The 27,611-nt window shown below is 41.8% G+C and overlaps 9 non-coding genes across 9 annotated transcripts; all 9 read right to left on the bottom strand.

Moving 5' to 3' along the window:
- Window positions 1-5,125: 5,125 nt before the first annotated feature.
- Window positions 5,126-5,199, bottom strand: trnaf-gaa (transfer RNA phenylalanine (anticodon GAA)). Its single transcript has one exon. It is a non-coding gene; the product is annotated as a tRNA-Phe (tRNA).
- Window positions 5,200-9,411: 4,212 nt separating this feature from the next.
- trnav-aac (transfer RNA valine (anticodon AAC)) lies at window positions 9,412-9,484 on the bottom strand. The gene has a single exon. It is a non-coding gene; the product is annotated as a tRNA-Val (tRNA).
- A 521-nt stretch (window positions 9,485-10,005) lies between these two features.
- On the bottom strand, window positions 10,006-10,078 carry trnav-uac (transfer RNA valine (anticodon UAC)). Its single transcript has one exon. It is a non-coding gene; the product is annotated as a tRNA-Val (tRNA).
- A 2,066-nt stretch (window positions 10,079-12,144) lies between these two features.
- trnav-uac (transfer RNA valine (anticodon UAC)) lies at window positions 12,145-12,217 on the bottom strand. The gene has a single exon. It is a non-coding gene; the product is annotated as a tRNA-Val (tRNA).
- A 2,355-nt stretch (window positions 12,218-14,572) lies between these two features.
- trnav-cac (transfer RNA valine (anticodon CAC)) lies at window positions 14,573-14,645 on the bottom strand. The gene has a single exon. It is a non-coding gene; the product is annotated as a tRNA-Val (tRNA).
- A 3,170-nt stretch (window positions 14,646-17,815) lies between these two features.
- Window positions 17,816-17,888, bottom strand: trnav-uac (transfer RNA valine (anticodon UAC)). The gene has a single exon. It is a non-coding gene; the product is annotated as a tRNA-Val (tRNA).
- Window positions 17,889-20,010: 2,122 nt separating this feature from the next.
- Window positions 20,011-20,083, bottom strand: trnav-cac (transfer RNA valine (anticodon CAC)). The gene has a single exon. It is a non-coding gene; the product is annotated as a tRNA-Val (tRNA).
- Window positions 20,084-25,015: 4,932 nt separating this feature from the next.
- trnav-cac (transfer RNA valine (anticodon CAC)) lies at window positions 25,016-25,088 on the bottom strand. The gene has a single exon. It is a non-coding gene; the product is annotated as a tRNA-Val (tRNA).
- A 703-nt stretch (window positions 25,089-25,791) lies between these two features.
- trnav-cac (transfer RNA valine (anticodon CAC)) lies at window positions 25,792-25,864 on the bottom strand. Its single transcript has one exon. It is a non-coding gene; the product is annotated as a tRNA-Val (tRNA).
- Between the last annotated feature and the right edge of the window lie 1,747 nt (window positions 25,865-27,611).

The following is a 27,611-nucleotide window of genomic DNA, read 5'->3' on the forward strand; positions in this document are numbered from 1 at the left end:
TTCAGTGAACAGGTGTAAATGTATTGGTACGCGGGATAGAAATGGGGTGTGTTTCTGTCCCAATACACAAGGTCCATTAGGACACCGATCTAGTGACAGGTCTAGTCAGTTTGGCAGTACGTGCGCAATTGCCAGTAAATGGTGTAGATGGGTAGAATCTGGTTTAGGTACTAACAAACATGGGGAGCTCCAGGGGCTTTATCTCGGCTAAACCATGTCTTAACAGATATTCTACCTCAGCTTTCATAACTTCACGATATGTGTGTCACGATATTTGTCAGACTTAAATCCCCCTCATTTGTATCTGTCTTATAACAATTTAAGAAGGTTTCATTCCAACAATTTTGTCTTTTGTATGGCTTTTCAGAAACACACTATAACAGCTGATGTAAAAATAAATTAAGGGTAAGAGCCCCACTAAAGGAAACATTATTATGGTTTTTGAACTTATGATGTTTTCTTCAGCGATTAACATCACTTGTTCATCATTATTGATCAATCATCACTTCATTATCTCAATAACTTGTTTAGGTGTTTGTCACGGGGTGACGAAAGGGAAGCGGAACTAAGTCCCGCTGGAATTGTGTTCCCCCCGGGACGGTGTCGCTGTAACACCGGACCACTTCCGGGTTGCGCATTATGTCACCATAACAACGCTAATGACGGATTGACATCTGGTGCGGAGAGTTTGATGTTGGGATCTGTGAGAGGATTGTGGAGGCGGAGTAACCATATAAAAAGGAAGTACAGAGACCATGAAGGGGGTGTTTTTCCTACTGGTTGTTTGTTCTCCCGGTTGTTCTTCCTGGTTGTCCTTTCTTCGGATGTGTTCCCCTGAGAGAAGTGGATTCCTTTGACGGTTGGGCTGGCGTGCGAAGGTATCTGAAGATTGTTGCGGGGTTCGGCTGTGCGACAGATATAACGGCCATCGAGTGGAGATATTGAGGACGGAAAGAGAGTGAGTTATGAGGACCAAGTGAAGACCAAGCCGCGCCATCATCATCGGAGGGAAGATAAGTAATATGATCTTGGAATTCGATTGAATGCATGTACCTGCACTGAGACTGATATAAAGTTGTGAAGTGGATTGATCACGAGGGTTGTGTCACTGGAGAGTGCGCGGATTAAGTGATCATTTGAACTCCTGTCTTCTCCTTCGAGTGTGGGCGAGAAGTGCTCTGTCCCCGGGTCAGTAAGGAGGCATTCACACTTCCTCGCTATTTGGTGAGACCCGATCCAGCCCGACAGTGGAAGGAGCAAGCGTTGGGTGAGTGTTGGCTCTATTTGCACTGAGAGTGGATATGCAGTGCCTGAAGTGGTGTGTTTGCACAATAATTGCTTGAAGTGAAGTTACAGAGTGTGGGGAATATATACAGATTTAATGCCGTACGCTCACCACCTCGAAAGCCCACCACTGTCACCGTAACAAAAACCCAGGCGTTCCGTGTGAAGATTCTCCCTACCTGCTGGAAGATTGTGTGTACGTGTATTAACTTACTCTGCTGTGCAGCTTGCAGGATCCTCCGGGCCAAGCGCCGTATGTGATGTCGCTGTGAAGAGAGGTGGACATCAGAAATATTCCTTTCATCGTCTTGACCGAAGCATCTCCCAGCCGTAAGCCCCCTCACTCGTTCAAAGAACATATACCTGTTGTTGAACTACTTACTCTGCTGTGCAGATTGAAGGATCCCCCTGGCCAAGCGCCGTATGTGATGTCGCTGTGAAGGGAGGTGGACATCAGAAATATTCCTTTCATCGTCTTGACCGAAGCATCTCCCAGCCGTAAGCCCCCTCACTCGTTCAAACTACTTACCAGGATACTCCCCCTAAGTGACGGGTGGCCGACTCCTCTTCTCCCTTACCGGCCACGTACAGGCACGAGCTGCCGAAGAGAACTCCACGCCCTCCCGGCGTCCGAGGTCCGATCCCGTTCTGGTTGGGAGACACAGAATTAGCACTGAGACTTTTAATTGATTTTAACTAAATAAACCTTGTCAAACTTTTACTCTCTCGTCTGTCTGGTTTTCCTGGTACGCTCCTCGAGGTGGTCCTGGGTTTCAGGGGTGGGTGCAGTCTGGCTTGACCCCCCGACCTGTGACACCTACATGGTCTAGCGCCGCAGTATTTGAATGAACTTCTATTGTATTACAGACCTCCGCGTACATTACGCTCTCAGGTGTCCTGTCAGTTGGTAATACCTAGAATTTCAAAATCAAGTGCAGGTGGTAGATCCTTTTCTTATCTAGCGCCTAAACTTTGGAATATTCTTCCCTGCACGGTCCGGGAGGCAGACACACTCTGTCAGTTTAAATCTAGACTAAAGACTCATCTTTTTAATCTTGCATACACTACACCTCCATAATATTAATCCTCAGAGGATTTAGGCTGCATTATTTAGATCAACCGGAACCAGGAACACATCCAACAACAAATGATGTACTTGTTGCATCAAAGAGTGCAGAACACTACTCTACTCTCAGCCAGTCTTGTCTCTTTGTTCCAAGGTTACCGCAGGATGGCAGAGCTGAGAATGGGAAGCGGTGACCTGACAAGAGCTAAGAGGATAGAGCTGGATAAAGGACGCGACAACTTTGTTTTTCCTACAACATTTCAAATGCTATTAGATTGTTAATGATAATCTTAAATCCTACATTTTTATATTTTTATTAAGCCTTGTGCAAGCACTGTTGAGCTTGTGCAGAGGCAGCAGCTTTTGCCAGAGGGGAACTGGAATCCCCTGGTTGGGCCTGGCTTCCTCTGAGGTTTTTTTTCTCAATGGGAGTTTTGGGTTCCTCACCACCGTTTGCATATTATTTTGCACTATCTGCCTGGCCGGGGGGCTGCTTTAGAATTCATACTTGTATTCAATGTGTCTCATGTACAGCTGCTTTGTAACAATGAAAATTGTAAAAAGCGCTATATAAGTTGAGTTGAGTTGAGTTAGCCAGAGGAGAGAAACGCGATTGGTCAAAAGTAAGCCCCAGAGACAAATGTGATTGGTCAAAAGTAAGCCCCAGAGACAAACGTGATTGGTCAAAAGTAAGCCCCAGAGGCAAACGTGATTGGTCAAAAGTAAGCCCCAGAGACAAACGTGATTGGTCAAAAGTAAGCCCCAGAGGCAAACGTGATTGGCCAAAAGTAAGCCCCAGAGATAAACGTGATTTGTCAAAAGTAAGCCCCAGAGACAAACGTGATTGGCTCATGTGGGCTTACTTTGGGCTTACTTTGGCGCAACCAGCGAGAAGCAGCAAGCGCAAGCGAGAGGTAGCGGGACCAACGCCCGCATTCACCACATTAGTGGCTTTTGGAGCTTCCTTCGTGCATCTTAGAAAGGGGTGAGCGAGTACAGCATTATCTGTATCTGTATCTGTATCTGTTAACCATATGAATTATCTGTATCCGTATCTGTACTCGGACTGGGCGGGGCCTAACCAGGAAGTGGGCGGGATTTAACCCGGAAATTGGGTCGGGTTGTCTTGAGATGGGCGGGGCTTTAATCGGTATGTTATTTTAAGCATGCAATTGATATGGGTTGATCGGAAATTGTTATATTTAATGCTGATTAGAAAAATATTTACATGACAGCATCAGCATTGAGCTTCAGATCAATGGTTTTGATCACGATGACAAACAAACTTTATACAGAATAAGTTTTGCAACAATTGAATACAACACATGCGGTTGCAATTATGAAGTAACATGTAATGAACAAGAGTTTTCATCTCAACATAACTTTTTTTTTTTAACTTTTAATTAAAAACTGGTTAGAGCCAGCTGACGGTTTAAAGAAGACGGCCAGAGACGCAACGCGAGTCGCATTCTACCAAGCACCACGTCTGAACAAACCCCACGTTTACCAAACTCTAATAGTTAATAAGTAAGTACTACAAACCGAAATAAAAAACCAACCTAATGCTGAAGAAACCCTAAACGTTAACGGGAAAGACCCGCGAACCTGAGTGACTGAGGGAGAAACGGAGAGAGAGCTGTGAACACAGTCAGCAACACAATACATCTGCATGTGTGTAGGGGAGCTGTGACTATCACAGAACGCAGACACAGTCAGCTACCCAATGAGGATTTTTATTCAATCCGAGCACAGATATTGACTCTTATTACTCGTATAATACTCGTACTAGGCAAAAGTGCTTTATCCGTACCGGATACTCGTTTCAGCCGAGTATCCGGCTCAACTCTAATCTTAGCCATCCCTATGCTAACTGTCGAGGCTCACCGCTGCAGAAAAAGGTCTTCGTGTTGATTCCTGCTCATATTTTCACTCACAAAAAGCCTTCAGGGCCCGTTGTCTGTCCTCGCTATGGCACCTGGACACACATGACAAGAGTCTCCCATATTGTGTGTGCATTGGTTTTACCAAGAGCAACTTGATGCAGGACATTTCACGTTCAAAGACAATCAAGTTGTCACTTAAGATTCCACAAGTTTTCTTGCTGTGTTCCTTGCATTTTCAAAAAACCAAAGTGGATGTGTGATGTGTTGTGTCTCTTTGCCCTTTTCTTGTAGTTTCTTGAAAAGCATTATCCCTCATTATTGTTGGGCAGTTGTCAAAATAAGTCCTTAGCCCAGGGCATGAAAAATCTCTCTGCCCAAATTTTTTTGTGTATGTGTGTGGAATCACAAAAACGCTTCAGACATGGGACATTTGTTCCACTTTTTTTTCCGCTTTCACTTGGGTGTATCGTCCTTTGGCGCATTGTGTATCGTTGGCCTGTTGTCAGTATGAAATCAGCAAATGCTACTTTAACTTGAGGCTTACTGAAACCTGGTTGTAACCTACCGTTGTCTTACTTTATCATTACAAAGACCCTTCATCTTTTATGTGGTTCATCTTTCCACAAGTGCAACACTACTCCTGCACATAAACATAGATGAAATTCACTCGTGCTTGTCTTACAGCTCAAACGCTTCAGGAAATAGGTTCAAACAGTGGGGCGGTAACAATCCCTGGCAGGGTCTCCTTTGGACGGGGGTTCTGCTGGGATGCCTCCAAAAAGTTTGGACTTCCAATGAGAGGTCTCAGCAAGATTTGAACTCAGATCACTGGATTCAGAGTCCAGAACGCTAACCATTACACCATGAAAACCAATGTCAATCTATTGTCGACCCACCAAACCCGCGATCGAAACAGGGACCTTTAGATCTTCAGTCTAACGCTCTCCCAACTGAGCTATTTCGGCTATGTAGGTACACGATTGACTTGTGCAACTGTAAGAATCTGGATTTCGTCCTGTCCTCTACAAATATTAAATCTGTGTTTAATACAAAGTTCATATATCATATGTATTCATTCGTATTCATTCCTATAAGTATTAGCTTCAATTCACATAAAATGTGCCTTACTTTCTTGTTGTTTAACCTCGTTGAAAGTCGTATCGTATCTTATGCTGTCTTATGTTGATATAAGTATCTGTTGTTCTCCATCTCAAGGTTCCTAATGATGTCTAGGGACAATTGTTTTGATACTGTAATATTGAGTACGTATATTGAATACGTACTTTGTGATCATATCTGATTGTTCAGGAGGAATAAGACTAAACAGAAAGTCTGGTGATTTTCCACTCAGGTGGTTTTATATGACATCTCCTGTTTCCAGCTTATAAATATTAGTCCTTAAAACAATAAACATTGGACTCTGATTGAACAAGCACCTGGTGTCTGTGTCAAACTTTGTCTCACGATCTGCAAACTCTGTGTGTTCCGTTGACTAGACTCTTCAACCGTCCAATATTGTGTAGACAAGGGGACCTAAGAAGAGGACCTTTTGCGTGTACAGCAAACGTGATAACCCCTACACTACAGAAATGTGGACAGCTTGTAATTACGTTTCACCATATGGCTTAAAGCAGGCGATGTTTCTGCTCGGTTTCGACTAGGGACCTTTCACGTCAGGAGAATGCGACAGTCACTAAAAGAACATAGCTTGTAACATAATAGAGGCTGAATTTGACAATCCCCAAAAGCTTTCAATCAGGCCGATACGCAGTGCAGCTACATTTTACACCGAAGGCATTTGCTCTGCTTGACGCCAAAACCTGAAAACTGTTTTTGCTCGATCTCGATCTCGAACCGAAGACCTTTTGCGTGTTAGGCGAACGTGATAACCACTATACTACAGAAACTCTGAATTTGGCATAAATTTGCCAGTGATGGACTTTATATGTCCTGCATGGTCAAAAATTGGAAAGAGGCAACTCTAACAAATGTTGAAGTTTATTGATCAGAAACAGCGCGCGCTGGATTGTCTCGACACAGTGTCTTACAAATAGAATCAACCCAACGGAATGAGTTTACAACATCTTTATAGTGTTTGGTGACGTGTATCTTCTTTCGTTTCCTGCAGAGGAGGGTCCGCCCTGTGCTGTCCAATCAGCCTTTACTCCTTCGTTCTCCTATTTTTCTGCAAAATATCATATGACACAACACAACACACATTCCTTAGACCTCCCCCATTTTTCTTACCCAACTGCAGCCGAACTACCCCCTCCTTCCCACACACTCACATTCCTGTTGCAAACACACCAATATCAGCACATAGCTTGGGTATCAAATGCATGTATCATATCTATAGTTTTAACACTTCACGCAATAAGAAAAATAACACCCATAAATGATTAAACATAACATATAAATGAGTAAACATAAATGATTAAATGATTAAACATAAATGATTAAATCCCTCATAATCTGCACTCACATACCCTGAGTCTTTAACTGCCTTTCAGCTATTTCCCTTATCTTTGCGCGCAAAGCTGAACCCCCACACACATTCCTGTAACAGGCACTTTCAATCTCAGCACAGAAACCCCTCACAGCTTCTGCTTAAACATTTTCATTAAGTCACACACATTATGTTAATCAAACTATAATAAAACTTATTAGCAAAAAACTCCTTCAGCACACACATTATGTTAATCAAACTATAATAAAAAGTAAAGATTCAAACATAATAAAAACTTATTAAAAAACTCCTTCACCAGTCACAAATTTTAAGGTGTTTCAGGGCAAGATTTTTCAGTAAAGAAATCTTGAACATTCATCTTAGTATGGGACTAGTCTTAAGCCTTGTCTACGAAACCGTGCATTGAATGCTTAAAGGTTTGGTTACCTTGTCATTATATTCCACTCTATGGCTTAAAACAGACTATGTTTCTGCTCGGTTTCGAACCGAGGACCTTTCGCGTGTTAGGCGAACGTGATAACCACTACAGTACAGAAACTCTGAATTTCGCATAAATTTGCCAGAAACAAATTTTAAGGTGTTTCAGGGCAAGATTTTTCAGTTAAGGAATCTCAAACAATCATCTTAGTCTGGGACTAGTTTTAAGCCTTGTCTACGAAACCGTGCATTGAATGCTTAAAGGTTTGGTTACCTTGTCATTATATTCCACTCTATGGCTTAAAGCAGACTATGTTTCTGCTTTGTTTCGAACCGAGGACCTTTAACGTGTGAAGCAAACGTGATAACCACTACACTACAGAAACGTGGACAATTCCTGCGTACGTCGTGAACCTGGCGCTGGTTTAAAACAGACCACGCAAGCATTGTCTGACTTTGGCAAGAAACTTGCCAGTCACAAATTTGAAGGTGTTCCAGGTCAAGTTTATTCAGGTGAGACATCTCGAACATTCATTTAAGTATGGGACAAGTCTTAAGCCTTGTCTACAAAACAGTGCATTGAATGCTTAAGGTTTGGTTACCTTGTCGTTATATTCCACTCTATGGCTTAAAGCAGACTATGTTTCTGCTCGGTTTCGACTAGGGACCTTTCACGTCAGGAGAATGCGACTGTCACTAAAAGAACATTGTACGTGACATAATAGAGGCTGAATTTCGACAGTCTACAAAACCGTGCATTGAATGCTTAAAGGTTTGGTTACCTTGTCATTATATTCCACTCTATGGCTTAAAGCAGACTATGTTTCTGCTCGGTTTCGACTAGGGACCTTTCACGTCAGGAGAATGCGACAGTCACTAAAAGAACATAGTAGGTGACATAATAGAGGCTGAATTTGACAATCCAAAAAAGCTTTCAATCAGGCCGATACGCAGTGCAGCTACGTTTTACGCCGATGGCATTTGCTCTGGTTGACGCCAAAACCTGAAAACTGTTTCTGCTCGGTCTCGAAACGAGGACCTTTTGCGTGTAAAGCAAACGTGATAACCACTAACCTACAGAAACGTGGACAATTCCTGCATACGTCGTCAACGTGGCGCTGGTTTAAAACAGACCACGCAAGTATTGTCTGACTTTGGCAAGATACTTGCCAGTCACAAATTTGAAAGTGTTCCAGGTCAAGTTTATTCAGGTAAGACATCTCGAACATTCATCTTAGTATGGGACTAGTCTTAAGCCTCGTCTACGAAACCGTGCATTGAATGCTTAAAGTTTTGTTTAACTTGTAATTACGTTTAACCATATGGCTTAAAGAAGGCGATGTTTCTACTCGGTTTCGACTAGGGACCTTTCACGTCAGGAGAATGCGACAGTCACTAAAAGAAAATAGCTTGTAACATAATAGAGGCTGAATTTCGACAGTCTACAAAACCGTGCATTGAATGCTTAAAGGTTTGGTTACCTTAACATTATATTCCACTCTATGGCTTAAAGCAGACTATGTTTCTGCTCGGTTTCGAAACGAGGACCTTTTGCGTGTAAAGCAAACTTGATAACCACTACACTACAGAAACGTGGACAATTCCTGCGTACGTCGTCAACCTGGCGCTGGTTTAAAACAGACCACGCAAGTATTGTCTGACTTTGGCAAGAAACTTGCCAGTCACAAATTTGAAGGTATTCCAGGTCAAGTTTATTCAGGTAAGACATCTCGAACATTCATCTTTGTATGGGACTAGTCTTAAGCCTCGTCTACGAAACCGTGCAGTGAATGCTTAAAGTTTTGTTTAACTTGTAATTACGTTTAACCATATGGCTTAAAGAAGGCGATGTTTCTACTCGGTTTCGACTAGGGACCTTTCACGTCAGGAGAATGCGACAGTCACTAAAAGAACATAGCTTGTAACATAATAGAGGCTGAATTTCGACAGTCTACAAAACCGTGCATTGAATGCTTAAAGGTTTGGTTACCTTGTCATTATATTCCACTCTATGGCTTAAAACAGACTATGTTTCTAATCGGTTTCGAAACGAGGACCTTTCGCGTGTTAGGCGAACGTGATAACCACTACACTACAGAAACTCTGAATTTGGCATAAATTTGCCAGTCACAAATTTTAAGGTGTTTCAGGGCAAGATTTTTCAGTTAAGGAATCTCAAACAATCATCTTAGTCTGGGACTAGTCTTAAGCCTTGTCTACGAAACCGTGCATTGAATGCTTAAAGGTTTGGTTACCTTGTCATTATATTCCACTCTATGGCTTAAAGCAGACTATGTTTCTGCTCGGTTTCGAACCGAGGACCTTTCGCGTGTTAGGCGAACGTGATAACCACTACACTACAGAAACTCTGAATTTCGCATAAATTTGCCAGTAACAAATTTTAAGGTGTTTCAGGGCAAGATTTTTCAGTTAAGGAATCTCAAACAATCATCTTGGTCTGGGACTAGTCTTAAGCCTTGTCTACGAAACCGTGCATTGAATGCTTAAAGGTTTGGTTACCTTGTCATTATATTCCACTCTCTGGCTTAAAGCAGACTATGTTTCTGCTCGGTTTCGAACCGAAGACCTTTTGCGTGTAAAGCAAACGTGATAACCACTACACTACAGAAACGTGGACAATTCCTGCGTACGTCGTCAAACTGGCGCTGGTTTAAAACAGACCACGCAAGTATTGTCTGACTTTGGCAAGAAACTTGCCAGTCACAAATTTGAAGGTATTCCAGGTCAAGTTTATTCAGGTAAGACATCTCGAACAATCATCTTGGTCTGGGACTAGTCTTAAGCCTTGTCTACGAAACCGTGCATTGAATGCTTAAAGGTTTGGTTACCTTGTCATTATATTCCACTCTATGGCTTAAAGCAGACTATGTTTCTGCTCGGTTTCGAACCGAGGACCTTTTGCGTGTAAAGCAAACGTGATAACCACTACACTACAGAAACGTGGACAATTCCTGCGTACGTCGTCAAACTGGCGCTGGTTTAAAACAGACCACGCAAGTATTGTCTGACTTTGGCAAGAAACTTGCCAGTCACAAATTTGAAGGTATTCCAGGTCAAGTTTATTCAGGTAAGACATCTCGAACATTCATCTTAGTATGGGACTAGTCTTAAGCCTTGTCTACGAAACCGTGCATTGAATGCTTAAAGGTTTGGTTACCTTGTCATTATATTCCACTCTATGGCTTAAAGCAGACTATGTTTCTGCTCGGTTTCGAACCGAGGACCTTTTGTGTGTAAAGCAAACGTGATAACCACTACAAAACAGAAACGTGGACAATTCCTGCGTACGTTGTCAACCTGGCGCTGGTTTAAAACAGACCACGCAACTATTGTCTGACTTTGGCAAGAAACTTGCCAGTCACAAATTTGAAGGTATTCCAGGTCAAGTTTATTCAGGTAAGACATCTCAAACGTTCATCTTAGTCTGGGACTAATCTTAAGCGTTGTCTACAAAACTGGGCATTGAATGCTTAAAGTTTTGTTTAGCTTGTAATTACGTTTAACCATATGACTTAAAGAAGGCGATTATTCTGCTCGGTTTCGACTAGGGACCTTTCACGTCAGGAGAATGCGACAGTCATTAAAAGAACATAGTACGTGACATAATAGAGGCTGAATTTGACAATCCCAAAAAGCTTTCAATCAGGCCGATACGCATTGCAGCTACGTTTTACACCGATGGCATTTGCTCTGGTTGACGCCAAAACCTGAAAACTGTTTCTGCTCGGTCTCGAACCGAGGACCCTTCGCGTGTTAGGCGAACGTGATAACCAATACGCTACAGAAACTCTGAATTTCGCATAAATTTGCCAGTCACAAATTTTAAGGTGTTTCAGGGCAAGATTTTTCAGTTAAGAAATCTCAAACACTCATCTTAGTCTGGGACTAGTCTTAAGCCTTGTCTACGAAACCGTGCATTGAATGCTTAAAGGTTTGGTTACCTTGTCATTATATTCCACTCTATGGCTTAAAGCAGACTATGTTTCTGCTTTGTTTCGAACCGAGGACCTTTAACGTGTGAAGCAAACGTGATAACCACTACACTACAGAAACGTGGACAATTCCTGCGTACGTCGTGAACCTGGCGCTGGTTTAAAACAGACCACGCAAGCATTGTCTGAATTTGGCAAGAAACTTGCCAGTCACAAATTTGAAGGTGTTCCAGGTCAAGTTTATTCAGGTGAGACATCTCGAACATTCATTTAAGTATGGGACAAGTCTTAAGCCTTGTCTACAAAACCGTGCATTGAATGCTTAAGGTTTGGTTACCTTGTCATTATATTCCACTCTATGGCTTAAAGCAGACTATGTTTCTGCTCGGTTTCGACTAGGGACCTTTCACGTCAGGAGAATGCGACAGTCACTAAAAGAACATAGCTTGTAACATAATAGAGGCTGAATTTCGACAGTCTACAAAACCGTGCAATGAATGCTTAAGGGTTGGTTACCTTGTCGTTATATTCCACTCTATGGCTTAAAGCAGACTATGTTTCTGCTCGGTTTCGACTAGGGACCTTTCACGTCAGGAGAATGCGACAGTCACTAAAAGAACATAGTAGGTGACATAATAGAGGCTGAATTTGACAATCCCAAAAAGCTTTCAATCAGGCCGATACGCAGTGCAGCTACGTTTTACGCCGATGGCATTTGCTCTGGTTGACGCCAAAACCTGAAAACTGTTTCTGCTCGGTCTCGAAACGAGGACCTTTTGCGTGTAAAGCAAACGTGATAACCACTAACCTACAGAAACGTGGACAATTCCTGCGTACGTCGTCAAACTGGCGCTGGTTTAAAACAGACCACGCAAGTATTGTCTGACTTTGGCAAGAAACTTGCCAGTCACAAATTTGAAGGTATTCCAGGTCAAGTTTATTCAGGTAAGACATCTCGAACAATCATCTTGGTCTGGGACTAGTCTTAAGCCTTGTCTACGAAACCGTGCATTGAATGCTTAAAGGTTTGGTTACCTTGTCATTATATTCCACTCTATGGCTTAAAGCAGACTATGTTTCTGCTCGGTTTCGAACCGAGGACCTTTTGCGTGTAAAGCAAACGTGATAACCACTACACTACAGAAACGTGGACAATTCCTGCGTACGTCGTCAAACTGGCGCTGGTTTAAAACAGACCACGCAAGTATTGTCTGACTTTGGCAAGAAACTTGCCAGTCACAAATTTGAAGGTATTCCAGGTCAAGTTTATTCAGGTAAGACATCTCGAACATTCATCTTAGTATGGGACTAGTCTTAAGCCTTGTCTACGAAACCGTGCATTGAATGCTTAAAGGTTTGGTTACCTTGTCATTATATTCCACTCTATGGCTTAAAGCAGACTATGTTTCTGCTCGGTTTCGAACCGAGGACCTTTTGCGTGTAAAGCAAACGTGATAACCACTACAAAACAGAAACGTGGACAATTCCTGCGTACGTTGTCAACCTGGCGCTGGTTTAAAACAGACCACGCAACTATTGTCTGACTTTGGCGAGAAACTTGCCAGTCACAAATTTGAAGGTATTCCAGGTCAAGTTTATTCAGGTAAGACATCTCGAACATTCATCTTAGTATGGGACTAGTCTTATGCCTTGTCTACGAAACCGTGCATTGAATGCTTAAAGGTTTGGTTACCTTGTCATTATATTCCACTCTATGGCTTAAAGCAGACTATGTTTCTGCTCGGTTTCGACTAGGGACCTTTCAAGTCAGGAGAATGCGACAGTCACTAAAAGAACATAGTACGTGACATAATAGAGGCTGAATTTCGACAGTCTACAAAACCGTGCATTGAATGCTTAAAGGTTTGGTTACCTTATCGTTATATTCCACTCTATGGCTTAAAGCAGACTATGTTTCTGCTCGGTTTCGACTGGGGACCTTTCACGTCAGGAGAATAAGACAGTCACTAAAAGAACATTGTACGTGACATAATAGAGGCTGAATTTGACAATCCCAAAAAGCTTTCAATCAGGCCGATACGCATTGCAGCTACGTTTTACACCGATGGCATTTGCTCTGGTTGACGCCAAAACCTGAAAACTGTTTCTGCTCGGTCTCGAACCGAGGACCCTTCGCGTGTTAGGCGAACGTGATAACCAATACGCTACAGAAACTCTGAATTTCGCATAAATTTGCCAGTCACAAATTTTAAGGTGTTTCAGGGCAAGATTTTTCAGTTAAGGAATCTCAAACAATCATCTTAGTCTGGGAATAGTCTTAAGCCTTGTCTACGAAACCGTGCATTGAATGCTTAAAGGTTTGGTTACCTTGTCAATATATTGCTCTCTATGGCTTAAAGCACACTATGTTTCTGCTCGGTTTCGAACCGAGGACCTTTTGCGTGTAAAGCAAACGTGATAACCACTACACTTCAGAAACTCTGAATTTCACATAAATTTGCCAGTAACAAATTTTAAGGTGTTTCAGGGCAAGATTTTTCAGTTAAGGAATCTCAAACAATCATCTTAGTCTGGGACTAGTCTTAAGCCTTGTCTACGAAACCGTGCATTGAATGCTTAAAGGTTTGGTTACCTTGTCATTATATTCCACTCTATGGCTTAAAGCAGACTATGTTTCTGCTCGGTTTCGACTAGGGACCTTTCACGTCAGGAGAATGCGACAGTCACTAAAAGAACATAGTACGTGACATAATAGAGGCTGAATTTCGACAGTCTACAAAACCGTGCATTGAATGCTTAAAGGTTTGGTTACCTTGTCATTATATTCCACTCTATGGCTTAAAGCAGACTATGTTTCTGCTCGGTTTCGAACCGAAGACCTTTTGCGTGTGAAGCAAACGTGATAACCACTACACTACAGAAACGTGTACAATTCCTGCGTACGTCGTCAACCTGGCGCTGGTTTAAAACAGACCACGCAAGTATTGAATGACTTTGGCAAGAAACTTGCCAGTCACAAATTTGAAGGTATTCCAGGTCAAGTTTATTCAGGTAAGACATCTCGAACATTCATCTTAGTATGGGACTAGTCTTATGCCTTGTCTACGAAACCGTGCATTGAATGCTTAAAAGTTTGGTTACCTTGTCATTATATTCCAATCTATGGCTTAAAGCAGACTATGTTTCTGCTCGGTTTCGACTAGGGACTTTTCACGTCAGGAGAATGCGACAGTCACTAAAAGAACATAGTACGTGACATAATAGAGGCTGAATTTCGACAGTCTACAAAACCGTGCATTGAATGCTTAAAGGTTTGGTTACCTTATCGTTATATTCCACTCTATGGCTTAAAGCAGACTATGTTTCTGCTCGGTTTCGACTAGGGACCTTTCACGTCAGGAGAATGCGACAGTCACTAAAAGAACATAGCTTGTAACATAATAGAGGCTGAATTTCGGCAGTCTATAAAAACCGTGCATTGAATGCTTAAAGGTTTGGTTACCTTGTCATTATATTCCACTCTATGGCTTAAAACAGACTATGTTTCTGCTCGGTTTCGAACCGAGGACCTTTCGCGTGTGAGGCGAACGTGATAACCACTACACTACAGAAACTCTGAATTTTGCAAGAAACTTGCCAGACACAAATTTGAAGGTGTTCCAGGTCAAGTTTATTCAGGTGAGACATCTCGAACATTCATTTCAGTATGGGACTAGTCTTAAGCCTTGTCTACAAAACAGTGCATTGAATGCTTAAGGTTTGGTTACCTTGTCGTTATATTCCACTCTATGGCTTAAAGCAGACTATGTTTCTGCTCGGTTTCGACTAGGGACCTTTCACGTCAGGAGAATGCGACAGTCACTAAAAGAACATAGTACTTGACATAATAGAGGCTGAATTTCGACAGTCTACAAAACAGTGCATTGAATGCTTAAAGGTTTGGTTACCTTGTCATTATATTGCTCTCTATGGCTTAAAGCACACTATGTTACTGCTCGGTTTCGAATTGAGGACCTTTTGCGTGTGAAGCAAACGTGATAACCACTACACTACAGAAACGTGGACAATTCCTGCGTACGTCGTCAAACTGGCGCTGGTTTAAAACAGACCACCCAAGCATTGTCTGACTTTGGCAAGAAACTTGCCAGTCACAAATTTGAAGGTGCAATGCGTCAGGGGAATGCGACAGTCACTAAAAGAACATAGTACGTGACATAATAGAGGCTGAATTTCGACAGTCTACAAAACCGTGCATTGAATGCTTAAAGGTTTGGTTACCTTGTCATTATATTCCACTCTATGGCTTAAAGCAGACTATGTTTCTGCTCGGTTTCGACTAGGGACCTTTCACGTCAGGAGAATGCGACAGTCAATAAAAGAACATTGTACGTGACATAATAGAGGCTGAATTTGACAATCCCAAAAAGCTTTCAATCAGGCCGATACGCATTGCAGCTACGTTTTACACCGATGGCATTTGCTCTGGTTGACGCCAAAACCTGAAAACTGTTTCTGCTCGGTCTCGAACCGAGGACCTTTCGCGTGTTTAGGCGAACGTGATAACCACTACACTACAGAAACTCTGAATTAAATTTGCCAGTAACAAATTTTAAGGTGTTTCATGGCAAGATTTTTCAGTTAAGGAATCTCAAACAATCATCTTAGTCTGGGAATAGTCTTAAGCCTTGTCTACGAAACCGTGCATTGAATGCTTAAAGGTTTGGTTACCTTGTCATTATATTCCACTCTATGGCTTAAAGCAGACTATGTTTCTGCTCGGTTTCGACTAGGGACCTTTCACGTCAGGAGAATGCGACAGTCACTAAAAGAACATAGTACGTGACATAATAGAGGCTGAATTTCGACAGTCTACAAAACCGTGCATTGAATGCTTAAAGGTTTGGTTACCTTGTCATTATATTCCACTCTATGGCTTAAAGCAGACTATGTTTCTGCTCGGTTTTGAACCGAGGACCTTTTGCGTGTGAAGCAAACGTGATAACCACTACACTACAGAAACGTGGACAATTCCTGCGTACGTCGTCAACCTGGCGCTGGTTTAAAACAGACCACGCAAGTATTGAATGACTTTGGCGAGAAACTTGCCAGTCACAAATTTGAAGGTATTCCAGGTCAAGTTTATTCAGGTAAGACATCTCGAACATTCATCTTAGTATGGGACTAGTCTTATGCCTTGTCTACGAAACCGTGCATTGAATGATTAAAGGTTTGGTTACCTTGTCATTATATTCCACTCTATGGCTTAAAGCAGACTATGTTTCTGCTCGGTTTCGACTAGGGACCTTTCAAGTCAGGAGAATGCGACAGTCACTAAAAGAACATAGTACGTGACATAATAGAGGCTGAATTTCGACAGTCTACAAAACCGTGCATTGAATGCTTAAAGGTTTGGTTACCTTATTGTTATATTCCACTCTATGGCTTAAAGCAGACTATGTTTCTGCTCGGTTTCGACTAGGGACCTTTCACGTCAGGAGAATGCGACAGTCACTAAAAGAACATAGCTTGTAACATAATAGAGGCTGAATTTCGGCAGTCTATAAAAACCGTGCATTGAATGCTTAAAGGTTTGGTTACCTTGTCATTATATTGCTCTCTATGGCTTAAAGCACACTATGTTACTGCTCGGTTTCGAACCGAGGACCTTTTGCGTGTGAAGCAAACGTGATAACCACTACACTACAGAAACGTGGACAATTCCTGCGTACGTCGTCAAACTGGCGCTGGTTTAAAACAGACCACCCAAGCATTGTCTGACTTTGGCAAGAAACTTGCCAGTCACAAATTTGAAGGTGCAATGCGTCAGGGGAATGCGACAGTCACTAAAAGAACATAGTACGTGACATAATAGAGGCTGAATTTCGACAGTCTACAAAACCGTGCATTGAATGCTTAAAGGTTTGGTTACCTTGTCATTATATTCCACTCTATGGCTTAAAGCAGACTATGTTTCTGCTCGGTTTCGACTAGGGACCTTTCACGTCAGGAGAATGCGACAGTCAATAAAAGAACATTGTACGTGACATAATAGAGGCTGAATTTGACAATCCCAAAAAGCTTTCAATCAGGCCGATACGCATTGCAGCTACGTTTTACACCGATGGCATTTGCTCTGGTTGACGCCAAAACCTGAAAACTGTTTCTGCTCGGTCTCGAACCGAGGACCTTTCGCGTGTTTAGGCGAACGTGATAACCACTACACTACAGAAACTCTGAATTTCGCATAAATTTGCCAGTAACAAATTTTAAGGTGTTTCATGGCAAGATTTTTCAGTTAAGGAATCTCAAACAATCATCTTAGTCTGGGAATAGTCTTAAGCCTTGTCTACGAAACCGTGCATTGAATGCTTAAAGGTTTGGTTACCTTGTCATTATATTCCACTCTATGGCTTAAAGCAGACTATGTTTCTGCTCGGTTTCGACTAGGGACCTTTCAAGTCAGGAGAATGCGACAGTCACTAAAAGAACATAGTACGTGACATAATAGAGGCTGAATTTCGACAGTCTACAAAACCGTGCATTGAATGCTTAAAGGTTTGGTTACCTTATCGTTATATTCCACTCTATGGCTTAAAGCAGACTATGTTTCTGCTCGGTTTCGACTGGGGACCTTTCACGTCAGGAGAATAAGACAGTCACTAAAAGAACATTGTACGTGACATAATAGAGGCTGAATTTCGACAGTCTACAAAACCGTGCATTGAATGCTTAAAGGTTTGGTTACCTTGTCATTATATTCCACTCTATGGCTTAAAGCAGACTATGTTTCTGCTCGGTTTCGAACCGAGGACCTTTTGCGTGTAAAGCAAACGTGATAACCACTACACTACAGAAACGTGGACAATTCCTGCGTATGTCGTCAACCTGGCGCTGGTTTAAAACAGACCACGCAAGTATTGAATGACTTTGGCGAGAAACTTGCCAGTCACAAATTTGAAGGTATTCCAGGTCAAGTTTATTCAGGTAAGACATCTCGAACATTCATCTTAGTATGGGACTAGTCTTATGCCTTGTCTACGAAACCGTGCATTGAATGCTTAAAGGTTTGGTTACCTTGTCATTATATTCCACTCTATGGCTTAAAGCAGACTATGTTTCTGCTCGGTTTCGACTAGGGACCTTTCAAGTCAGGAGAATGCGACAGTCACTAAAAGAACATAGTACGTGACATAATAGAGGTTGAATTTCGACAGTCTACAAAACCGTGCATTGAATGCTTAAAGGTTTGGTTACCTTATCGTTATATTCCACTCTATGGCTTAAAGCAGACTATGTTTCTGCTCGGTTTCGACTGGGGACCTTTCACGTCAGGAGAATAAGACAGTCACTAAAAGAACATTGTACGTGACATAATAGAGGCTGAATTTGACAATCCCAAAAAGCTTTCAATCAGGCCGATACGCATTGCAGCTACGTTTTACACCGATGGCATTTGCTCTGGTTGACGCCAAAACCTGAAAACTGTTTCTGCTCGGTCTCGAACCGAGGACCTTTCGCGTGTTTAGGCGAACGTGATAACCACTACACTACAGAAACTCTGAATTTCGCATAAATTTGCCAGTAACAAATTTTAAGGTGTTTCATGGCAAGATTTTTCAGTTAAGGAATCTCAAACAATCATCTTAGTCTGGGAATAGTCTTAAGCCTTGTCTACGAAACCGTGCATTGAATGCTTAAAGGTTTGGTTACCTTGTCATTATATTCCACTCTATGGCTTAAAGCAGACTATGTTTCTGCTCGGTTTCGAACCGAGGACCTTTTGCGTGTAAAGCAAACGTGATAACCACTACAAAACAGAAACGTGGACAATTCCTGCGTACGTCGTCAACCTGGCGCTGGTTTAAAACAGACCACGCAACTATTGTCTGACTTTGGCAAGAAACTTGCCAGTCACAAATTTGAAGGTATTCCAGGTCAAGTTTATTCAGGTAAGACATCTCAAACGTTCATCTTAGTCTGGGACTAGTCTTAAGCGTTGTCTACAAAACTGGGCATTGAATGCTTAAAGTTTTGTTTAGCTTGTAATTACGTTTAACCATATGACTTAAAGAAGGCGATTATTCTGCTCGGTTTCGACTAGGGACCTTTCACGTCAGGAGAATGCGACAGTCATTAAAAGAACATAGTACGTGACATAATAGAGGCTGAATTTGACAATCCCAAAAAGCTTTCAATCAGGCCGATACGCATTGCAGCTACGTTTTACACCGATGGCATTTGCTCTGGTTGACGCCAAAACCTGAAAACTGTTTCTGCTCGGTCTCGAACAGAGGACCCTTCGCGTGTTAGGCGAACGTGATAACCAATACGCTACAGAAACTCTGAATTTCGCATAAATTTGCCAGTCACAAATTTTAAGGTGTTTCAGGGCAAGATTTTTCAGTTAAGAAATCTCAAACACTCATCTTAGTCTGGGACTAGTCTTAAGCCTTGTCTACGAAACCGTGCATTGAATGCTTAAAGGTTTGGTTACCTTGTCATTATATTCCACTCTATGGCATAAAGCAGACTATGTTTCTGCTCGGTCTCGAACCGAGGACCTTTCGCGTGTTTAGGCGAACGTGATAACCACTACACTACAGAAACTCTGAATTTCGCATAAATTTGCCAGTAACAAATTTTAAGGTGTTTCATGGCAAGATTTTTCAGTTAAGGAATCTCAAACAATCATCTTAGTCTGGGAATAGTCTTAAGCCTTGTCTACGAAACCGTGCATTGAATGCTTAAAGGTTTGGTTACCTTGTCATTATATTCCACTCTATGGCTTAAAGCAGACTATGTTTCTGCTCGGTTTCGACTAGGGACCTTTCACGTCAGGAGAATGCGACAGTCACTAAAAGAACATAGTACGTGACATAATAGAGGCTGAATTTCGACAGTCTACAAAACCGTGCATTGAATGCTTAAAGGTTTGGTTACCTTGTCATTATATTCCACTCTATGGCTTAAAGCAGACTATGTTTCTGCTCGGTTTCGAACCGAGGACCTTTTGCGTGTGAAGCAAACGTGATAACCACTACACTACAGAAACGTGGACAATTCCTGCGTACGTCGTCAACCTGGCGCTGGTTTAAAACAGACCACGCAAGTATTGAATGACTTTGGCGAGAAACTTGCCAGTCACAAATTTGAAGGTATTCCAGGTCAAGTTTTTTCAGGTAAGACATCTCGAACATTCATCTTAGTATGGGACTAGTCTTATGCCTTGTCTACGAAACCGTGCATTGAATGCTTAAAGGTTTGGTTACCTTGTCATTATATTCCACTCTATGGCTTAAAGCAGACTATGTTTCTGCTCGGTTTCGACTAGGGACCTTTCAAGTCAGGAGAATGCGACAGTCACTAAAAGAACATAGTACGTGACATAATAGAGGCTGAATTTCGACAGTCTACAAAACCGTGCATTGAATGCTTAAAGGTTTGGTTACCTTATCGTTATATTCCACTCTATGGCTTAAAGCAGACTATGTTTCTGCTCGGTTTCGACTGGGGACCTTTCACGTCAGGAGAATAAGACAGTCACTAAAAGAACATTGTACGTGACATAATAGAGGCTGAATTTGACAATCCCAAAAAGCTTTCAATCAGGCCGATACGCATTGCAGCTACGTTTTACACCGATGGCATTTGCTCTGGTTGACGCCAAAACCTGAAAACTGTTTCTGCTCGGTCTCGAACCGAGGACCTTTCGCGTGTTTAGGCGAACGTGATAACCACTACACTACAGAAACTCTGAATTTCGCATAAATTTGCCAGTAACAAATTTTAAGGTGTTTCATGGCAAGATTTTTCAGTTAAGGAATCTCAAACAATCATCTTAGTCTGGGAATAGTCTTAAGCCTTGTCTACGAAACCGTGCATTGAATGCTTAAAGGTTTGGTTACCTTGTCAATATATTGCTCTCTATGGCTTAAAGCACACTATGTTTCTGCTCGGTTTCGAACCGAGGACCTTTTGCGTGTAAAGCAAACGTGATAACCACTACACTTCAGAAACTCTGAATTTCACATAAATTTGCCAGTAACAAATTTTAAGGTGTTTCAGGGCAAGATTTTTCAGTTAAGGAATCTCAAACAATCATCTTAGTCTGGGACTAGTCTTAAGCCTTGTCTACGAAACCGTGCATTGAATGCTTAAAGGTTTGGTTACCTTGTCATTATATTCCACTCTATGGCTTAAAGCAGACTATGTTTCTGCTCGGTTTCGAACCGAGGACCTTTTGCGTGTAAAGCAAACGTGATAACCACTACAAAACAGAAACGTGGACAATTCCTGCGTACGTCGTCAACCTGGCGCTGGTTTAAAACAGACCACGCAACTATTGTCTGACTTTGGCAAGAAACTTGCCAGTCACAAATTTGAAGGTATTCCAGGTCAAGTTTATTCAGGTAAGACATCTCAAACGTTCATCTTAGTCTGGGACTAGTCTTAAGCGTTGTCTACAAAACTGGGCATTGAATGCTTAAAGTTTTGTTTAGCTTGTAATTACGTTTAACCATATGACTTAAAGAAGGCGATTATTCTGCTCGGTTTCGACTAGGGACCTTTCACGTCAGGAGAATGCGACAGTCATTAAAAGAACATAGTACGTGACATAATAGAGGCTGAATTTGACAATCCCAAAAAGCTTTCAATCAGGCCGATACGCATTGCAGCTACGTTTTACACCGATGGCATTTGCTCTGGTTGACGCCAAAACCTGAAAACTGTTTCTGCTCGGTCTCGAACAGAGGACCCTTCGCGTGTTAGGCGAACGTGATAACCAATACGCTACAGAAACTCTGAATTTCGCATAAATTTGCCAGTCACAAATTTTAAGGTGTTTCATGGCAAGATTTTTCAGTTAAGAAATCTCAAACACTCATCTTAGTCTGGGACTAGTCTTAAGCCTTGTCTACGAAACCGTGCATTGAATGCTTAAAGGTTTGGTTACCTTGTCATTATATTCCACTCTATGGCATAAAGCAGACTATGTTTCTGCTCGGTCTCGAACCGAGGACCTTTCGCGTGTTTAGGCGAACGTGATAACCACTACACTACAGAAACTCTGAATTTCGCATAAATTTGCCAGTAACAAATTTTAAGGTGTTTCATGGCAAGATTTTTCAGTTAAGGAATCTCAAACAATCATCTTAGTCTGGGAATAGTCTTAAGCCTTGTCTACGAAACCGTGCATTGAATGCTTAAAGGTTTGGTTACCTTGTCAATATATTGCTCTCTATGGCTTAAAGCACACTATGTTTCTGCTCGGTTTCGAACCGAGGACCTTTTGCGTGTAAAGCAAACGTGATAACCACTACACTTCAGAAACTCTGAATTTCACATAAATTTGCCAGTAACAAATTTTAAGGTGTTTCATGGCAAGATTTTTCAGTTAAGGAATCTCAAACAATCATCTTAGTCTGGGAATAGTCTTAAGCCTTGTCTACGAAACCGTGCATTGAATGCTTAAAGGTTTGGTTACCTTGTCATTATATTCCACTCTATGGCTTAAAGCAGACTATGTTTCTGCTCGGTTTCGACTAGGGACCTTTCACGTCAGGAGAATGCGACAGTCACTAAAAGAACATAGTACGTGACATAATAGAGGCTGAATTTCGACAGTCTACAAAACCGTGCATTGAATGCTTAAAGGTTTGGTTACCTTGTCATTATATTCCACTCTATGGCTTAAAGCAGACTATGTTTCTGCTCGGTTTCGAACCGAGGACCTTTTGCGTGTGAAGCAAACATTATAACCACTACACTACAGAAACGTGGACAATTCCTGCGTACGTCGTCAACCTGGCGCTGGTTTAAAACAGACCACGCAAGTATTGAATGACTTTGGCGAGAAACTTGCCAGTCACAAATTTGAAGGTATTCCAGGTCAAGTTTATTCAGGTAAGACATCTCGAACATTCATCTTAGTATGGGACTAGTCTTATGCCTTGTCTACGAAACCGTGCATTGAATGCTTAAAGGTTTGGTTACCTTGTCATTATATTCCACTCTATGGCTTAAAGCAGACTATGTTTCTGCTCGGTTTCGACTAGGGACCTTTCAAGTCAGGAGAATGCGACAGTCACTAAAAGAACATAGTACGTGACATAATAGAGGCTGAATTTCGACAGTCTACAAAACCGTGCATTGAATGCTTAAAGGTTTGGTTACCTTATCGTTATATTCCACTCTATGGCTTAAAGCAGACTATGTTTCTGCTCGGTTTCGACTGGGGACCTTTCACGTCAGGAGAATAAGACAGTCACTAAAAGAACATTGTACGTGACATAATAGAGGCTGAATTTGACAATCCCAAAAAGCTTTCAATCAGGCCGATACGCATTGCAGCTACGTTTTACACCGATGGCATTTGCTCTGGTTGACGCCAAAACCTGAAAACTGTTTCTGCTCGGTCTCGAACCGAGGACCTTTCGCGTGTTTAGGCGAACGTGATAACCAATACGCTACAGAAACTCTGAATTTCGTATAAATTTGCCAGTCACAAATTTTAAGGTGTTTCAGGGCAAGATTTTTCAGTTAAGAAATCTCAAACACTCATCTTAGTCTGGGACTAGTCTTAAGCCTTGTCTACGAAACCGTGCATTGAATGCTTAAAGGTTTGGTTACCTTGTCATTATATTCCACTCTATGGCATAAAGCAGACTATGTTTCTGCTCGGTTTCGAACCGAGGACCTTTTGCGTGTGAAGAAAACGTGATAACCACTACACTACAGAAACGTGGACAATTCCTGCGTACGTCGTCAACCTGGCGCTGGTTTAAAACAGACCACGCAAGTATTGAATGACTTTGGCAAGAAACTTGCCAGTCACAAATTTGAAGGTATTCCAGGTCAAGTTTATTCAGGTAAGATATCTCGAACATTCATCTTAGTATGGGACTAGTCTTATGCCTTGTCTACGAAACCGTGCATTGAATGCTTAAAGGTTTGGTTACCTTGTCCTTATATTCCACTCTATGGCTTAAAGCAGACTATGTTTCTGCTCGGTTTCGACTAGGGACCTTTCACGTCAGGAGAATGCGACAGTCACTAAAAGAACATAGCTTGTAACATAATAGAGGCTGAATTTCGACAGTCTACAAAACCGTGCATTGAATGCTTAAAGGTTTGGTTACCTTATCGTTATATTCCACTCTATGGCTTAAAGCAGACTATGTTTCTGCTCGGTTTCGACTAGGGACCTTTCACGTCAGGAGAATGCGACAGTCACTAAAAGAACATAGCTTGTAACATAATAGAGGCTGAATTTCGACAGTCTACAAAACCGTGCATTGAATGCTTAAAGGTTTGGTTACCTTATCGTTATATTCCACTCTATGGCTTAAAGCAGACTATGTTTCCGCTCGGTTTCGACTAGGGACCTTTCACGTCAGGAGAATGCGACAGTCACTAAAAGAACATAGCTTGTAACATAATAGAGGCTGAATTTCGGCAGTCTATAAAAACCGTGCATTGAATGCTTAAAGGTTTGGTTACCTTGTCATTATATTCCACTCTATGGCTTAAAACAGACTATGTTTCTGCTCGGTTTCGAACCGAGGACCTTTCGCGTGTGAGGCGAACGTGATAACCATTACACTACAGAAACTCTGAATTTGGCAAGAAACTTGCCAGACACAAATTTGAAGGTGTTCCAGGTCAAGTTTATTCAGGTGAGACATCTCGAACATTCATTTCAGTATGGGACTAGTCTTAAGCCTTGTCTACAAAACAGTGCATTGAATGCTTAAGGTTTGGTTACCTTGTCGTTATATTCCACTCTATGGCTTAAAGCAGACTATGTTTCTGCTCGGTTTCGACTAGGGACCTTTCACGTCAGGAGAATGCGACAGTCACTAAAAGAACATAGTACTTGACATAATAGAGGCTGAATTTCGACAGTCTACAAAACCGTGCATTGAATGCTTAAAGGTTTGGTTACCTTGTCATTATATTGCTCTCTATGGCTTAAAGCACACTATGTTTCTGCTCGGTTTCGAACCGAGGACCTTTTGCGTGTGAAGCAAACGTGATAACCACTACACTACAGAAACTTGTACAATTCCTGCGTACGTCGTCAAACTCGCGCTGGTTTAAAACAGACCACGCAAGCATTGTCTGACTTTGGCAAGAAACTTGCCAGTCACAAATTTGAAGGTGCAATGCGTCAGGGGAATGCGACAGTCACTAAAAGAACATAGTACGTGACATAATAGAGGCTGAATTTCGACAGTCTACAAAACCGTGCATTGAATGCTTAAAGGTTTGGTTACCTTGTCATTATATTCCACTCTATGGCTTAAAGCAGACTCTGTTTCTGCTCGGTTTCGAACCGTGGACCTTTCGCATGTTAGGCGAACGTGATAACCACTACACTACAGAAACTCTGAATTTCGCATAAATTTGCCAGTAACAAATTTTAAGGTGTTTCAGGGCAAGATTTTTCAGTTAAGAAATCTCAAACAATCATCTTAGTCTGGGACTAGTCTTAAGCCTTGTCTACGAAACCGTGCATTGAATGCTTAAAGGTTTGGTTACCTTGTCATTATATTCCACTCTATGGCTTAAAGCAGACTATGTTTCTGCTCGGTTTCGACTAGGGACCTTTCACGTCAGGAGAATGCGACAGTCACTAAAAGAACATAGTACGTGACAAAATAGAGGCTGAATTTCGACAGTCTACAAAACCGTGCATTGAATGCTTAAAGGTTTGGTTACCTTGTCATTATATTCCACTCTATGGCTTAAAGCAGACTATGTTTCTGCTCGGTTTCGAACCGAGGACCTTTTGCGTGTGAAGCAAACGTGATAACCACTACACTACAGAAACGTGGACAATTCCTGCGTACGTCGTCAACCTGGCGCTGGTTTAAAACAGACCACGCAAGTATTGAATGACTTTGGCAAGAAACTTGCCAGTCACAAATTTGAAGGTATTCCAGGTCAAGTTTATTCAGGTAAGACATCTCGAACATTCATCTTAGTATGGGACTAGTCTTATGCCTTGTCTACGAAACCGTGCATTGAATGCTTAAAGGTTTGGTTACCTTGTCATTATATTCCACTCTATGGCTTCAAGCAGACTATGTTTCTGCTCGGTTTCGACTAGGGACCTTTCACGTCAGGAGAATGCGACAGTCACTAAAAGAACATAGTACGTGACATAATAGAGGCTGAATTTCGACAGTCTACAAAACCGTGCATTGAATGCTTAAAGGTTTGGTTACCTTATCGTTATATTCCACTCTATGGCTTAAAGCAGACTATGTTTCTGCTCGGTTTCGACTAGGGACCTTTCACGTCAGGAGAATGCGACAGTCACTAAAAGAACATAGCTTGTAACATAATAGAGGCTGAATTTCGGCAGTCTATAAAAACCGTGCATTGAATGCTTAAAGGTTTGGTTACCTTGTCATTATATTCCACTCTATGGCATAAAGCAGACTATGTTTCTGCTCGGTTTCGAACCGAGGACCTTTTGCGTGTAAAGCAAACGTGATAACCACTACACTTCAGAAACTCTGAATTTCGCATAAATTTGCCAGTAACAAATTTTAAGGTGTTTCAGGGCAAGATTTTTCAGTTAAGGAATCTCAAACAATCATCTTAGTCTGGGACTAGTCTTAAGCCTTGTCTACGAAACCGTGCATTGAATGCTTAAAGGTTTGGTTACCTTGTCATTATATTCCACTCTATGGCATAAAGCAGACTATGTTTCTGCTCGGTTTCGAACCGAGGACCTTTTGCGTGTAAAGCAAACGTGATAACCACTACAAAACAGAAACGTGGACAATTCCTGCGTACGTCGTCAACCTGGCGCTGGTTTAAAACAGACCACGCAACTATTGTCTGACTTTGGCAAGAAACTTGCCAGTCACAAATTTGAATGTATTCCAGGTCAAGTTTATTCAGGTAAAACATCTCGAACGTTCATCTTAGTCTGGGACTAGTCTTAAGCGTTGTCTACAAAACTGGGCATTGAATGCTTAAAGTTTTGTTTAGCTTGTAATTACGTTTAACCATATGACTTAAAGAAGGCGATTATTCTGCTCGGTTTCGACTAGGGACCTTTCACGTCAGGAGAATGCGACAGTCATTAAAAGAACATAGTACGTGACATAATAGAGGCTGAATTTGACAATCCCAAAAAGCTTTCAATCAGGCCGATACGCAGTGCAGCTACGTTTTACACCGATGGCATTTGCTCTGGTTGACGCCAAAACCTGAAAACTGTTTCTGCTCGGTCTCGAACCGAGGACCCTTCGCGTGTTAGGCGAACGTGATAACCAATACGCTACAGAAACTCTGAATTTCGTATAAATTTGCCAGTCACAAATTTTAAGGTGTTTCAGGGCAAGATTTTTCAGTTAAGAAATCTCAAACACTCATCTTAGTCTGGGACTAGTCTTAAGCCTTGTCTACGAAACCGTGCATTGAATGCTTAAAGGTTTGGTTACCTTGTCATTATATTCCACTCTATGGCTTCAAGCAGACTATGTTTCTGCTCGGTTTCGACTAGGGACCTTTCACGTCAGGAGAATGCGACAGTCACTAAAAGAACATAGTACGTGACATAA

The sequence above is a fragment of the Triplophysa dalaica genome, chromosome 5 (assembly GCF_015846415.1).
Source record: "Triplophysa dalaica isolate WHDGS20190420 chromosome 5, ASM1584641v1, whole genome shotgun sequence".
NCBI lineage: Eukaryota > Metazoa > Chordata > Actinopteri > Cypriniformes > Nemacheilidae > Triplophysa > Triplophysa dalaica.